Source organism: Balaenoptera borealis, assembly GCF_965194805.1.
Source record: "Balaenoptera borealis genome assembly, chromosome: 18".
In the NCBI taxonomy this organism is placed as follows: domain Eukaryota; kingdom Metazoa; phylum Chordata; class Mammalia; order Artiodactyla; family Balaenopteridae; genus Balaenoptera; species Balaenoptera borealis.
In genome coordinates, this window is record NC_138877.1 from 78,215,898 (window position 1) to 78,231,575 (window position 15,678).

Below are 15,678 nucleotides of genomic sequence, written 5' to 3' on the forward strand. Positions count from 1 at the left end.
GGCTTAGTTGCTCTGCAGCATGTGGGATCTTCCTGGACCAGGGATCAAACCCATTTCCACTGCACTGGCAGGCGGATTCTTAACCACTGCACCACTAGGGAAGTCCCAATCTGCCTGTTTTTATCCCTGTTTGATTCACAGCTTTCAGAGTTCCCTGGGAGGTTCTGTCCTATAATGTCGGTTACTCTTCAGCCCCCCACCCTGGCTGAGGTGCGGCTTTCCCAAATCTTTCCCCTCAGTTCCAATCATCCACCTTCCAGCTCCCAGGATTGTGTTACTGCTCTCACCTCTCCTTTCCTTCCTCTCCTTGTGGGTTTATACCTTTAAAAGGAATTCTGAACTATCTTTTTGGTGGGGATTCAGAGCGCGATTCAGTCTGCTGTCCTTACGGGGGAAAAGCACAAGTTCACCTCCCCTTCGGTACCTTCCCTAATCTCTGTCCAACCACCTGGCACAGCTGACCACTCCCTCCTTCGTTTGGGTCACTCCTCGACCTTAATCGTACCTTCTAGGTTGTATCTCCAGCTGGACAAGATGTTCCTTGAAAGCAAGAATTGGGTCTTGGATTATTCACCTCCAGCCCTTGCCACGGTGCCTGGCGTTCAGTCATTCACTGACTTATCAAACGTTTGTAGAAGGATGTTCTGGACACAAATGTTGGGAACACAGAGATAAGCAGGACATGGCTCCTGGCATTGGGAGGCTGACCTCAGTGTTGCAGGGTAGGGGGTAAAAATGACGTGAAACACATAATTCAAATAGCCTTATATGTATGTGACTATCATATGCATTATATACACATATACATATTAAAAATGTGTAATACTCAATATAATTTATATAACAAATGCTGTTCTTTCAAAATATGTCCAAAAGCACAGGAGCTGATATGTGCAACCTATGCTCCACTGTCATATTTATTGTGACACCATCCTATTAAATGTGAAGGAATTTTTTTCTGAATCTGAAACGTGTGCGTGTGTATGTGTGTGTGCGCGTGTGAAATACCTATTTATTGCTCATTAATTCACTGACCATACCTTGCCAGCAGATGGAAACAATGGGGAGGTAAATTTGTCTCTTTGAGGTTTTTTCTCTATTTTTGAATTGTGAGCTGCATGTAAGAGTCGTGTCTGATTCACTCTTTTCCCCCACAACGCCCAGTAAACAGTTTTCTCAGGGTGCACAGTACATGGAAAAGGCTTAATAAATATTTAATAAATGGATAGATGGATGAGTAGATGGGTGGATGGATGGGTGAATGATGGATGAATGGACAGACAGCCTTTAATTTTACTAATGATCTCAAAGTATGGACAGCTTTATGAAAATTAAGTGACATGATGTGCTAGAAAACACTTGGAAAACGCTAAAATTAAACTCATGAATTAAAACATTACTGTTGGGCTCATATTCTTCACACTGTGTCTCTTCTCAGGAACATCATGAAGTGCCCGTAAGATCTTGGTACCAGTGAATGTTGGTTGCTGTCTGTGTGGCCTGCCAAAGTAGACAGATGGTCCAGTGACCCTTCTGTGCCGTTTGTGCTTTTCTCTTTCTTCTGGACCTTAGGACATGAAATGAGAGAAGGGACAAATGCCCTTTGTATCTTAAAGTGCTAAAGATAATCAGAAAGAGAGTGCTTCAGAAAATCAGAATTTTACTTATTAACCATTTGTTCTTTATGTCTGATGTTTTCACTTTAGTTTAGCTTCAAGATTCCTCTTTTTAAAAAAAAAGAAAAAAAAAAAAAGAAATCGTGAGAAACCCTAGGGAATTTTGAGTGTTTAGACTATGGGCTTGAATTTACTATATTTAGTCCCTGGTTGGGGGAAAGAAAGTGAAGAGCTTTATTATTCTTCCTGTTCTCAAGATCTGGAGCAGTGATTCTCAATGGTTTTCAACTTGGGGGGGGTGGGTGTTGCCCCCAGGGGGCAGTTGGGCATGGTCTGGAGAAATTTTTGACTGTCACTACTGCGAGGAGAGGATGGCAGCCCTGGCATCTGGTGGGTGAGACCAGCAATGCTGCTGGCGTGTTGCAGCCCGCAGGGCAGGCCCGCGCGGCAGAGGGCGGTCTGGCCCAGGAAACCCGTTGTGAGAAGCCCAGGTCTGGGTGCAACGGCAACAGCAAGGGACTTAAAGGGCCACGGATCACTGAAAAGGAAGGACGATTTTGAGGAGACGGTTGCACACAGAGCGCCTCTCTCAAGGACACCCAAAGGCTCATGCACCCTCCTGCCTCCAAATCAATGAAAAAACTGGTCTAGGATATTTTGCTCATTTTTCTTAATAATTGACTTATCTACTAAATCGCATAACCTAATAAGGCAAAGGAGAAATGCCTTCTCGCTGGAATAAAATATCAAGTCCATTAAAAGCTAATTTGGGGAAGAAAAAAGCAAGAACAACATTTCTAATAATCTCTTCTAAGGATGAGAAGAGCCAGATTATTTGGCTTTGGAGATCACAATTTTTAAAATTTTTATGTATTTATTTTTTGGCAGCGCCGTGTGGCGTGCAGGATCTTAGTTCCCTGACCAGGGATCAAACCCGTGTCCCCTGCAGTGGGAGCGCGGAGTCCTAACCGCTGGACCGCCAGGGAAGCCCCACAATTTTTTTTTTTTTTTAGTCTAGAATTTGTCTGAGTACCCCTTCCTCTCTAGTTAGAGAAATCTGCCTTAACTTCTAAGATACAACCTCCTTCAGAATCACCATGGTACTTCAAGAATTTGACTGAAATCTTGAATCCTTGTTTAGGAGGAAAAAATAACCAAATTTTACCAAAAATCTAAAGTACTAAATAAAATGATTAGTGGAGAAAAAGCCTCAATGAAGTCGTTGGATGGAGAAAAGAAAGGGGTATTGCTTTAATTGGCTTTTTAATGATTCTGTATTTCTCTCTTTTGGCCTTTTTTTTTTTTTTTTTTTTGAGGGGAGAAACCCTTAAAACAGAAAGGTTAATCTAACTATACATTTTAAGCTTTTAAAGGCTCCATTACAGGACTTATTATGCTAAAAGAAACATACCTGGCATATTGCAGCTTCTAAATGTATCAGCAATGCATGTAATGATTCACTTAAAACACCATGGTCAGAATTCTTTCACATTATTTCTATGTAAATTGGATGCTTCACAATTACTATAATATGTGTGAAATTCCACTTATTATTTCTTTTAACATAGAAACTTTTATCACTTAACTCACTGGACAGAATATTTGAGCCATTTGCAATCATTAGCGCATTTCTCTTTGGTCAAACCCTCACGGGATTATACTTTGGGAAAGACAGTGAATTATATTCATTGCAAGAAAACAGCAATTTTAAATATATAAGGGGCACCAGGAAACTTTTCATTTTAGTGCAAATTCAATATTATATCTTACTTCTTTTTACAGCGGGGTAAGCTTTTATCTTTAAGCAATTTATAAAACCCAGCGTGTAATAGGAGTCGGGCTCACAGCGCAGATCAGTCTGACAGATAAGTAGAGACTGGGGTCAGGGTGGAGGCGGGGCCTCGCCGGGATTCAAGGCAATCGCTTGTTACTGGGGGAGCTCTTCCTCATGGTCCCGGTGGGGGTCCAGCACTGTTCACTGCCTTCTGCCTAGTTCCTGCATGGACTGCGTCCCGACCCCCTTGCCCTTTCCCCGGACACCTGAGCGCCCCAGGGAACTCTGGGGACCAGCTGGCTAGTGATAGACCCTCCCTATGAAGAACATGGGAGTTTTTCGAACAGATTTGGGGAAGAAACACAAAATCAGAAAAAGAGGGGCGTTATTATCTATTGAGCTGATGTCATTTTGGGTCGAGGGACTCTGTTTGGAAATCTGACACTTTAAACAAGTGTTCCAGGTATGGCTTGGTGTGTTTGGAGGCACCCTCTCTGCCTTAGTCATTTGGGATGCTTTCTAGGGAGGAAAAACAGCAGCTAAGTGGAGATTTGCATATATGCCCCCTGAATTTTACGACAAAGTGTATGTATGTTTGTTTTTAATAAATGATGGAGAAAATTAAAATCGGACCTTGATTAACAGCTAATTATGTAAACATCTAAATTACTGGGCAAGGTTTTTTTTTAAAATTGTGCCATTTTAAAATGAGGCAAGGAGTGCCCGGCTAGCTCAGTTGGTAGAGCACGAGACTCTTAAAATGAGGCAGTTTTTAGGTGGCATGACATGATATTTATTTCCCACATTTTATTCTCCGAACATTAACTAACAAAGACAACTTGAGAACTTTCAGTGGAAGCCCTTATATATGGAATAAAAATCAAGTGATTTTTATTTGGACTTTTTTTCAACTATATCCCTTAAAGGGAAGATAGTTTACATTCCCCCAGAAAATTGAAAACACAATGGTTGTCATTTTTCTATTAATGTAATGTTACTTCACATTTTGATAATAATCTTTTTAGGCGTACATAGGAAATTTGAAATACGCTGTGTAATATACAGACCCATGGTTATCTGCGTGTTTGTGTGTGTGTGTGTGTGTGTGTGTGTGTGAATGGTTGGTAAATTGTGTTTTGGTTTCATCTGGAAGTTATCTTGCATAGACTTAACACTGGAACTGTATTAACACCATAATATTAATAGGTGAACATATAATGAGCCTTATCATTAACTGTGCCCTACAGAAAGATGATTTTGGTTTTTAAATAAAAGATGGAGACTGAAATTCAAGTTCATTTCAGGTTCAGATGAAGAACAGTTAAAAAAAAAATACAGGCAGGCTGCACCTCTGTGCTCAAGAAGCAAACCCTTGTCAAACCAACTGGTTCTCCCAGGTCAGCACGAGCGAGCCCAGCCACATGAATTGGGCACACTCGGTCATGGAATTGCTGGTCGTTCAGCCTCACGAGGAAGGACACACACACACACGCATGCACGCATGCATATATGTACAGCATAATCTGGGCGTATGTTGCAAATGACTGAAAGAGACAGCAGCCACCAAGTACAGGATAAAGGATCGTCACCCTGGGGTAGACTAAATAAAACGCATGAAGATCACATATCTGCTCTCACTTTGCTCTCCAGTAGAAATGCGTGCATTCCAGACACTGAGACCCTGTGCAGTCTTCTGAGTAGATGTAGAGACCCTAAAAGAATTAAGGACAGAAACCTGGAAGATGGGCAGTACCCCCTTTGGGTTGAATTATCAAGAAGAGACTATTTTGTAAATTTTAAACTGTTAGTCTATTCATAGCTAAAGCGGAGGAAAACCCAGTACATTTTTTATTCCTTTTTTTTAGCCCGCATATTTTCCAAGACCTCCTATAGTTAACATTATAATATAGTTAGTTGCTACAAATAATCGGGGTGATTATAGGAAAACTGTCAGTGTCGGCTCAAGGTCTGAAAAGGCTGCAGCAAATGGCTTTTCTCTTTGCCATGGAGACTGGGCTCTGTTTTTACGGTTACTCTGGAAACCGGAGCCTTACTGTTGTTAGTCCTTTTCAGTTACTTGAGCTATTAAACCCTCTGGTTGAGACAAAAGGAGGGAGGTATGCAGACACTTCCTCGGAAAGAAAACCTCCAGGCCCTAGAGGAGCAGACCCCAGGCTGCGGACGACGCGGTGTCTATCCGCTCCACATTTTTATCAGGGAGGCGGCCTGCCGCACTCATGCCTGTGGAAGCTGCCTCCAAATGTTAGAATTTGTCATCAGATGGCTGCAGCATGCCCTCCCCTCCTGCTCCTTCCCCAGGAGACCTGCCTGCCTCTAACACCCCAAGTTCTCTGGGTACCTACCCCACATTTCAATGTGAACGGGGGTGGGGGTGGGGGGGGTAGGGGACTCAGAATGCAACAGTTCAGGATCTCTGGGCACAATGGGGTTTCTTTTTAATGCAAATGCACGTTTAGAGACTGTGTGCATTTTTGTTTTGTTTTAAGAAATCAGACCCCCACATCAGTAATATTCTCTCCATCCTGTTAATAGATCAAATAATAACCCAAGAAGATGGAGCTCCATGTGTTATCGAATATTTTACAGAGCAGGAAAAAGCAATTTGGAAGCTGGAGTCATAAAGAGAATCCTGGATTACGGGCAAGCTACATGGGTCCCTTCCTTTTTTCTTCTTTTTTTTTTTCCATTTTCCTCCAACCAAGAATGCTTTCTCACCTTCCGTAATAGTGTATTATTGCCAGCTTTTACGTTCATCTCACTTTTTGGTTAAAGTGTTCTCAAGGAAAAGGAATCCTCCCTAGAAGAAACAGAAGCCTAAATAGACCACAAATAACCTGCTTCTGGATGGAGCAGTGCATTCCGGCCTAAACGTGGTCATACTAAGTAGCGATAAACAGCGCAGGCCCCGTGGGGATAAACCACTTTCAGTGGGCTAAGTATTCAGTTATTTTTCATTTGAACTATTAACTGTGTCACCCCAAACCCCCATTACTCTTTTCTCTCCATCCTGCACATTACTAAGGGTTAGGTCCTGGCAGCAGAATTAAGACTGTAACACTTGCTTTTAAAAGTAGCAACCAAATTAATGACAATGGATATTTGTTAACAAGAAGCAGCATTAAGAAGAAGGAAAAAAAAAAAAAAAAAGAAACGCTTTCTTTTTCGATCTACTCCCTGACTGCTGTTAGTGGTTTTAGTTATTTTACCTCCAAATGGCAAGGAGGCTACTGGCCTTCCTCCACGTGTGATGGCCTTCATATTAGACCGAGGCGGGTTTGAGGACCTCATAACCACACACACACACACACAGAGGAGCCTTTCTGCCTCTCAGTTCTGGCAAATTAAGAACAGCAAAAGCATAAACAAAGTTCACACCTAAGTGAACATTGCAGAGCCCATCCCGGGGGTCCCCACCCAGGTCAGTAATTCTCATGGTCAGTAATGGCTTCGTCCGACTCTGCCCTGACATTACTAGGATTTTCAAAGCATCTAAAATACAGGATTCAAGATGGCACCAACACTACACAGAAGGCGATATCATTTTTCACGGTCCTGCCATATTTTCAATCTAAGTCACACTGATTTGTCTGTGAACAAAAATTACATGGCAGATGGATAGAAGCTTACCAGTCAAAATTCAACTCATGTTTAAAGAGAATTCAGAGCCCAAAGATATACCATTAATAATTTACTGAACATCACAAAACTAGCTTTGGTTTTGGAAAAACACAAGTATAAAGGGATGCATAGAGCCCTATGCCCACTAATTTACATTGTCATATATTCTCTGGATGACAGTATTCTTCACTCATTCGTTCAGTTTTTCCAGAGATATTTATTTAGCGCCTACTGTGTGCCAAGTCCTATTTCTGGTGCTAGGAAGAGTTTCCTGAGCAAAGGTGTGCACATCTTTTGGGATTGCCCTTTTCAGGTGCGGTCTGATAACTGAGCTGCCTTCTCCACCCCTCTTAAAGGGGGGGTGGGGATCTCTCCCTGATTAACATACCACACACAACGATGGAGTGGAAATTATTTCGACCCAGGAAGATTGGGCTTGTTATATATTCCTTTTCTCTTCCAGTTCTCTCTGACCAATCAGGATAGGAAAATCCCATAAACTGTGCGGGCTGCCTTTTTTCAGTCACTCATTAAGTTGTAATATTTGTGTAGCTCTGTTTCTTTTCCTGACATCTGTACTTTATTTAGTACAGATCAGTGGGTGAAATGTAACTTTGGGCTCACGGCTCATTCTGCACATTTCACCTTGATATTTTACCAGACACCAGCCTTCTGGATATTCCCTTTGTTTTGGACTTGTTAATAAAATTGTAATTGAATTTTGGTTGACTATTAGTAAATTAGTATTTTCTGTAACTTTGTCAAAGTGCATTGTTTCCCTAAGTGAATTTGGTGGCTGCTTCAGAGATGCATATAAATTCTTAATTTGAATTTTCTGTTATTGTTTGAAAATGGTTATGCAGTATGTATGTCCTTTGTGTAATGTCAGACATAACTCTAGGGGTTTATATATTAAAGGCTGCCGTCTTTTTTAAATTGCTATTTAAAAGTGAATTATTGCTCCTTTGAAACTAGATTTTTCCAAACAGTAGCTTGTCATATATCAGCCTGAATGCCAGATTCATGCTATAATTTTCCATCAAATTCTGCTTTCCTTTAAGAGTAATTGCATGGATTTGTATATGCTCAGGAATGCCTAGATTGCCGTGGTTATCCTTGTGAGCCAAATTCTATTCAGATCTCACTCTGTAATTCTTTCCTTGATTACTCCAGCTAAAAGTGAGCTTTTTCTACTTGATTCATAACAGTTATTGCCTATAAAGCTAATCTGACAGTTAAGACTATTGAGTCCTGTAATATTTCTACTGTGGTAGTACCACGATGTTCTCTAAATTTCACTGTAATTTCATTTTCTATTAATTTATGTCTCATCTCTCCCAGTAGACCATTAACTCCTTGAGAGCAAAGATTACATTTTAAACGTCTAAGGATCTCCTTCCACACCTAACCCTGCTCTCCATTCCCAGTGCATGACATCCTGCCCTGCCCAAAATATTTCCTTTGGTTTGAATTGAGTAGTCACTACCTGCTGGCGTGCATGTCTGAACTGAAATCATTTCTGATTTGTGAGGACAAGGGGTTGGGATTCCAGCCTACCCTTTTCTCCCTGGAGGCGTCAAAGCAAGTTACGTGAACTAGCATTTTGTTCCCTGTGAAACTGAGGTCATGCTTCTCTTGTGTCCGGTCCGAGCATGAGAGGTGACTGACGAAGAGACTGGCAGCAGGCAGGCTCGCTAGTGCCACGTGCTTGAGGAGAGACTGAGAAACCCAGTGACCCGGGACCTTGGGGTGCAGGGCGGGAGGAAGGCCAGGTGAGCCCGGTGGGTGCCCTGCAGTGTGAGGGAGGCCAAGGTGTGAGTGTCCCTTTGGGGATCGTGGCCTGCCCCCCTCCCCTTTCCCACTCCCATCCTGCTTTGCTGACACTGATGTTGAGTAGAACATTCTCCCACATCTGTCTGACCTACTGTACTCTGCTACCCTGCTATACCTGCTGTACCGCTATACCTGTGTTGTGGAGATACGCATGGTGTGGGAAACCTAGCCCACAGCACAAAGGTGCTGGTTTGTAATGGGCGAAGAAATGGCCGATTTTGAAGAGCTCTGATTTCAGTTGCATCTTTTTTTTTTTAATACATTTCTTTATTTATTGTTGGCTGCCTTGGGTCTTCATTGCTGCGCGCGGGCTTTCTCTAGTTATGACGAGCAGGGGCGACTCTTCGTTGCGGTGCACGGGCTTCTCATTGCAGTGGCTTCTCTTGTTGCAGAGCGCGGGCTCTAGGCGCTCGGGCTTCAGTAGTTGTGGCACACAGGCTCAGTAGTTGTGGCACACGGGCTTAGTCGCTCCGCGGCATGTGGGATCTTCCCGGACCAGGGCTCGAACCCGTGTCCCCTGCATTGGCAGGCGGATTCTTAACCACTGTGCCACCAGGGAAGCCCACCTCAGTTGCATCTTAAATAATATTATGCTCTCTGGGACAATAAGGCTTTTCAGAAAATATAGACACAGTTTATGGAGATTTTCTTTTTACTCATTACATTTTTAATAGAATCTCGTATTTTCTCCTGGCTTTATAACTCATGCAGAATATATCAAAAATATACAGAAGTGAATGAACAAATGCGAAAGCTGCAGATGTGCAGGATTAGTCTGTATATTTTTATGCAAAGGACATTTTCTGCCAGGACAGACAATAAACAGCCTTTCCTTCTCTCTACTCAGTATTTGAATTGCTTCAGGACCAGAAATTGTGCGCTCTCATAGGTTGGTGACTCTAGTAGTTTATTCGTTTGTCTGTTTGAACCTTAGACCATCAGTCAGGGAGGCTTTCTGGAGGGAGGGTTGCCTTGATGATTTTGTAAATACTCTGTTTATGTACGTTCTATTTATTTGTGGAAAGTACACAGTTTTCCAAGGGCCTCTTTTAGGTCAGAAATAGTAGAAAACACTGATGAGAAGTGTCAATTAAGGTTAAAAAAATAATTCCCAAATGCAGCGTTATCCTGTGCACGCTGAGATGTGTGGAATGATACCACTAGATTTCCGCAATGTCTTAACATGCTCTGAGTACCTGTAGAGGGTTTCTACTGTGCAGGAAATCTAGACTTTGATCCTGAAACATTTCTTGCGTCTCTCTGACTTTTCCCCTCACTGAATGCCTCTGGACTTCTTTCTCCTCAGTTCTGACGTTGCACTTCATCAGCCACGCCTGTGTGCATGTGCGTACGCTCACGAAAAAGAAAAGGAAGGAAAGGAAGGCTCTGGCAGCTTGCACCGAGCAGGGGGCTGCCGATGGGTTGAAGACGAATCTCTCTGGACAGCACTGGTGGTCCCAGAGTTTTGAGGGCGGGTCCGCGCCTGCACAGCAGCGCGTGAGTCTAGCTGCCGCGGTGAGAGCAGAGGTGGCCGTGGGCGCAGGGGCACACACCTGCTTTCGGAGTCCGTGTGCTCCCACCCAGAGAGATCCGACAGCTCCAAGATTCCTCCCCACGATTAGAAAATAAGGGACGATGAAGAGGCTAGGTGTGGCCTAAACCAAGCCCGGGTAATGGAGATGTTTCAATTATAGTTATTTCATGTAGCGGGCAGTCACAGCTCTCCACACGATGCTTTGAAAAGGACAAAGAGTCTCCTTGTGTTTACGCTTTTTATTACTCTATAGGATTAGGTCTGTTGCACACACAGAAGAGGAAGTCATTTTATTTTACACAAATCAGCTACTTAAAGGAAATTGAGATATATAGAATTTACCAATGAAATGAGTGATTTGATGTGAATAAAAGAGGTGGTGTGTTGTAAACCGACACTGACAGCCAAATGGGGAAAATTGACAGAGCGCTGTAATCACTCCCAACATCCACTGAAGTTATTGATCCAGAACCTCTATAATCCCCTTCACATAACACAGGCAATTTCATATAATACCTGTAATAAGGGTGCATTCAAACTCAAGTAGCCATCTGAAGCATTGTATCTAATGGCGAAGCCGGCCGCTGCTGAGTAAGTGCAGCAAAAAACGCCAGTGGTTCCTCCCTTTCATAGGTAACAGCCTCTGATAAGAGCGAGTTTAGAAGATAAACAGTTCCTCGTGCCAAAGAAAATGAGCTATTAATTGCTGGCTTGCTACATATGTTGTAAAAGTGGGAGCGGTGGTCGCAACACGGAGAGAAGGAAACTGGATTTGGGGGTTGATAAACTTCTTAGGTTATCCACACGCCCGCTATCTGATGTTAATTACAACAGAGGGAAGACAGCTGACAGGCATTTAGCTGCTGGGTCATTACATCCTTCCCAGGTGTTTTTCCCGTGAAATGTCCCTCCAGTTTTACAAGCTCCTTCGCGCCCTGATGGATTATTCTGCAGCCTTATCAAAGCGTTGCCAGCTCCTCATTAATATATAGCGTGAGCGGCGCTCTTCTATATATCATTGTCTTCCTCTTGGGGAGGGCTAATCTGTCAGGCATTATCAGCCGGTCGGCAGAAGGTAGGCAATCAGACCTGACGGCAGAGAATCATGGGAGATCAGGGGAGGTTAAATGAGGCTGACAGTTGTGATAATGATGATTATACTATAAATTAAGATATGATGATAAAGGAGAATAAAAGACACAATCTGAAGCAATATTTGGTTTAACATGTCTCTCTTTTTCGTTACTGTTAAATGGCCATAACATTTATCACACCGAACAAGAATGGACGTTTAACTACCATGATAAAATGGGACAGCATCAGATTGAAAACCCAACAAGTTGTGATTACAGTGTCAGGCACTTTTCCACTGGTTGAGGAAAAAAAAAAACGGGAGATAGAGCATATGTTATAATCATTCATGCATTATTCTGCAGAATGAAAAGAAAATAGATCTATTTTAGAAATGTCTTTCAGCCTTCTCGATGGAAAACCAAAGGAAACGGTTAACATATTCTTCTGCTTCCCAGATCATTTTTATCAATGAAACAATAGGAAGTTAAGTGACGGCCCTCCCATCAGGCCTTCTCCCCCAAATGTATGTTTATTAGAAGCTGATTCAGAGGCTGCGTGAGGGAGGTCTGGGAATGTCTCACTCCCTGCTGAATTCTGAAATAAAGGCAGCTCAAATCAACCAAATAGTTCCCGTGTGTGGCTTTTCAGAGGAGGCATTTACAGGCTGCAATAAAACAAAAGTGAGGCACAATTTGCTTTCAGAAATTCAGGAGTAGGACATCTGACGTAGTGGACTGGTTATTAAATTGCCTTTACTGACGGATTTCTTTGGGGACAGAGGCCTTAACATTTGAAACCTGAAAGAAATTTTGACAGCTCCACGGAAGAACATTTTTAAAGGAGGCTCTGTGTCCCTCTACGCGCTCACGTGGTGACCATCATAGTTTCTGACCTGCAAGCTCCTCATTAACATATACCACCACCGTCACCCAAATATCTGTGTTTCACACCACTTACACTGTACAAAATGCCTTACACATCTGCACATGTAGACAAGTTGACAGATAACATAACGTATAAATTCCACTGTTCCGTCTGCATCCACAGAAGGAAAACGTGTTTTCTGACCTTGTTTTTGCGTTTCTAGTAGAATCAGGGACGGAGAAAAAAGAAACCTCAATCCTCATTCGCTTCCTTCGATAGTTTCTCTTTCAGCTGGGAAAGGAAAAAATGTAGAGTTGAAAAAAATCCCACTTTGCCCTTTTCTTGTGTTTAAATTTCAGAAGATGGGAGGTTGGGAGAATAAAAATGTTTAATGCTTCAGCTGTATCTGGTGTCGATTGTGCACAAGGCTCTCGGGCTGGGATTTTTTTTTTTTTTTTTGCAACTGATATCTGTCCATTTACATCAGGGTTTGTCAACCTCAGTCCTGTTGACGTTTGTAACAAATAACTCCTGGCTGAGGGCAGGGCTGACCTGTGCATTGTGGGGTGCTGGCTTCTAGCAGCCCGTCACCCCGTGTGACAACCCAGACTGTCTCCAGGTGTTGCCAGGTGTCCCCGGGGGGGAAAGCCATGCCCAGCTGAGAACCGTTGATGTAAACCAATACGCTTAGCACAGGGCTGACCTGACAGTAACGCCTGTTGCTTCTCGAGGTCTTCCCAGTGCTTTCTGGGTTCCCCTCCCACAGGGGGTGATTCAGTGGAAATCAGCCGGCAGTATTTTTGTAGCACGTAAACCACACGTTGGAACAACCTCTTCAGGATATGGTTGTAAACCGACGTGTGGTCAGTGAACTGTAAAACAGCGTACTTATTAATCGACAGCTAGCGTGTATCAGCAGAATGGAAATTGTACGTCTTCCTTTATCTGGATGTGAAAGGAAGTCACAGGGCTTAGTCTATAAACCTGCTGGTCTGTTCTGGAAATGCGTAGGTAGGTTCCGTGCTCTGGCATTGACCTTGACCCTCAGAGGGGACTTCAGGAAGCACCACGGGCACGGTAGGGCATTTGAAACAAGAAGTGTTTATGGTATATGCATTGGTTGTAACGTACAACCCACGTTGAGCATGCACCTCACAGAGCGTGTAGATCAACTTTGCATCGTGCAGTTACGCGTTGTACACATAAATAAGCGAAGGTCGTTTTGCTTGGGAAGCTGTTACTGCTTCAGAATCAAATCTCACTGTCTCCGTGGGGATGGGGAACGTGCTGGCCATTTATCCTCCCGTGGTCAGGCCTGCTCGACCTTCTCATCAAACAGGCTGGGCGGCCGGCTTCCCGCTCCACCGACCTTCCGCGATCTCACCCAGCAGATCCAGGCCTCGGTCCAACGACCCTCCAGACTTACGCTCTGCTTCCATGGCACCCTTCTTCCAGGATGCAGGGCGAGTCTAGTGGGGCCGGGAGCGTGGGTCCTGCTCGCCTGTGGGCCTTTCGGGGGTGTTGGAGCATGGCCCCCAGTCCGAGTGCAGCGCTCCGTGGCCTGTGCCCCTGACCTTGCAGCCCGTGCCCGCATGCACGCGGGTGGTAGGCCGTGATTTACAGAGCCCTTACCACGTGGGGACCTGCATGATGAAAGCCAAAACAGCCCCCTTGTTTCTGGTGAAAGCAGCTGTAGACGGAACCGGCCCTATGCGAACCCTCAGAGACCACTTACAGGGCGGTTGTGTACTTTATCATCTAGCCGTTGGTTCTGACTTCGGCGCGTGAGCTGCAGCTGGAAAATAACCTTGTTCCTTAGTCCATTTTATTAACTTTGTTTTGTTGGCTCGAGCCTAGCGCTGTATTAGGCCCCGAATAATCACAGCTTCCCAGGTAGCTCCAGGAGCGGGAATGAGAGGCTTTCTTCAAGGGCTGCGCTCCTGCAGAAATGATTTGTACCCTCGGGCTGATTGTCCCCGACAGAAAATGAGAACCAGGAACATTCAATGCAAAGTAATGTGTTCTGTACAATTACTGGATTAATAATTTTATTCCATTACCGTGTGGGGAGACAGGACATCGGCCCGCAGATCTGCAATTCTAGTGTATTTCTAAGCGTCCTGTTAAGAGTGAGCAAGGGTCAGGAAACTTAATTATGCTGTAACTGGATAGAAATTGCCAAGTGATAAAAAGAAACATCCAGACAGATTCAGCAGGAAATTACAGCTTTAATAATATAGCATAATGCCTACTTCTATACAATTATTGGAGAGACTCTGAATGGTTCAGAATAACAGGCTTGGGTTTCCAGTAACGACAGAAAAATCCCACTGAAAATGACATTTTGCATCTTGCTGTAAATATTTTTTTTCAAAAAAATTAATAGCATCATTATTCAATGATCAAAAATCTTATCCTCGTGCCAGACCAGGTGCTATGACCACACCGACATTTTGAAATGATGAGGGAGAGTCATTTACATTTGCAAATAAGTTTCTGGTGTCGTACTTTAAATTAAAAAATTTGTCTACCCCACTCAGTTTTTCAGAAAGAAAAAACACCCCAGCGGGTGGGGCTGTACGGGTAGCGTGTAGCTGGGCGCACGCGTGGTCTCGGGCTCACGTGGGAGAACGGGGCACCCTTCTCAGAAGCCGCGGAGGAGGGCTGGAAGACGACCGCGAAGATCAATGAACAGGGACGCCTGGCAGTTCTTCCGCGTCTGCAGAAACGAGGGAGGGAGAACTTTCCAGAGATCACGCGGCGAAGCCTGGAATGAAGCAGTCAGGCTTTGCGCTGTGACCCGCTGGTTTAAATACCGGAGCGTAGCCCTCCGCATGTGGCCCGCGACCCCGTTGTTTGTGCCTGGTCCTTTCTCCCCCCTTCTGCGGGGGGCAGAGTCATTTCTCTCACTGCCCAGGGGAGCCCCGTGTTTCATTTTGTATTCTGAGGACGCAGATTAATCAGCCAGCTCCCTACCCAGAGATGGCCGTTCTGCCCGGAAATCTGCATATCTGCATATTACTGTTCTTCCCTGGATTTAATTTCCTACAGGAGCTGATATTAATCACCCTGTTTAAACAGAGGGGATTTGGGGGTCTATACACATACGACATTTTTTTTCCATGGAACTTGCAGAATATTTTTCTTTCTCTCTTTCTTTTTCAATTTAAAGGGACAATAGCCTTACTGGCTTAATCCTCAATAGTTGCTCTTGTTGTATTTTATTCTTACTTGACTGTTGGTGATTGGGACAGTAGCCTTGGACCCGGATTCGACTTCTTAGACTTGGGAAATGTGTTCGGGAGATTTGGAAATGGAACGGCATTTTGACAACGGCGACCCGT

At 43.9% G+C, this 15,678-nt stretch overlaps 1 long non-coding RNA gene across 1 annotated transcript in view; it reads left to right on the forward strand.

Moving 5' to 3' along the window:
* Positions 1–10,150, forward strand: part of LOC309615514 — a 35,084-nt gene extending 24,934 nt beyond the window's left edge. The window contains exon 3 of the long non-coding RNA XR_014236897.1: positions 5,944–10,150. This is a non-coding gene — a long non-coding RNA (uncharacterized lncRNA). The remainder of the gene's footprint in view (positions 1–5,943) is intronic.
* Positions 10,151–15,678: the final 5,528 nt, after the last annotated feature.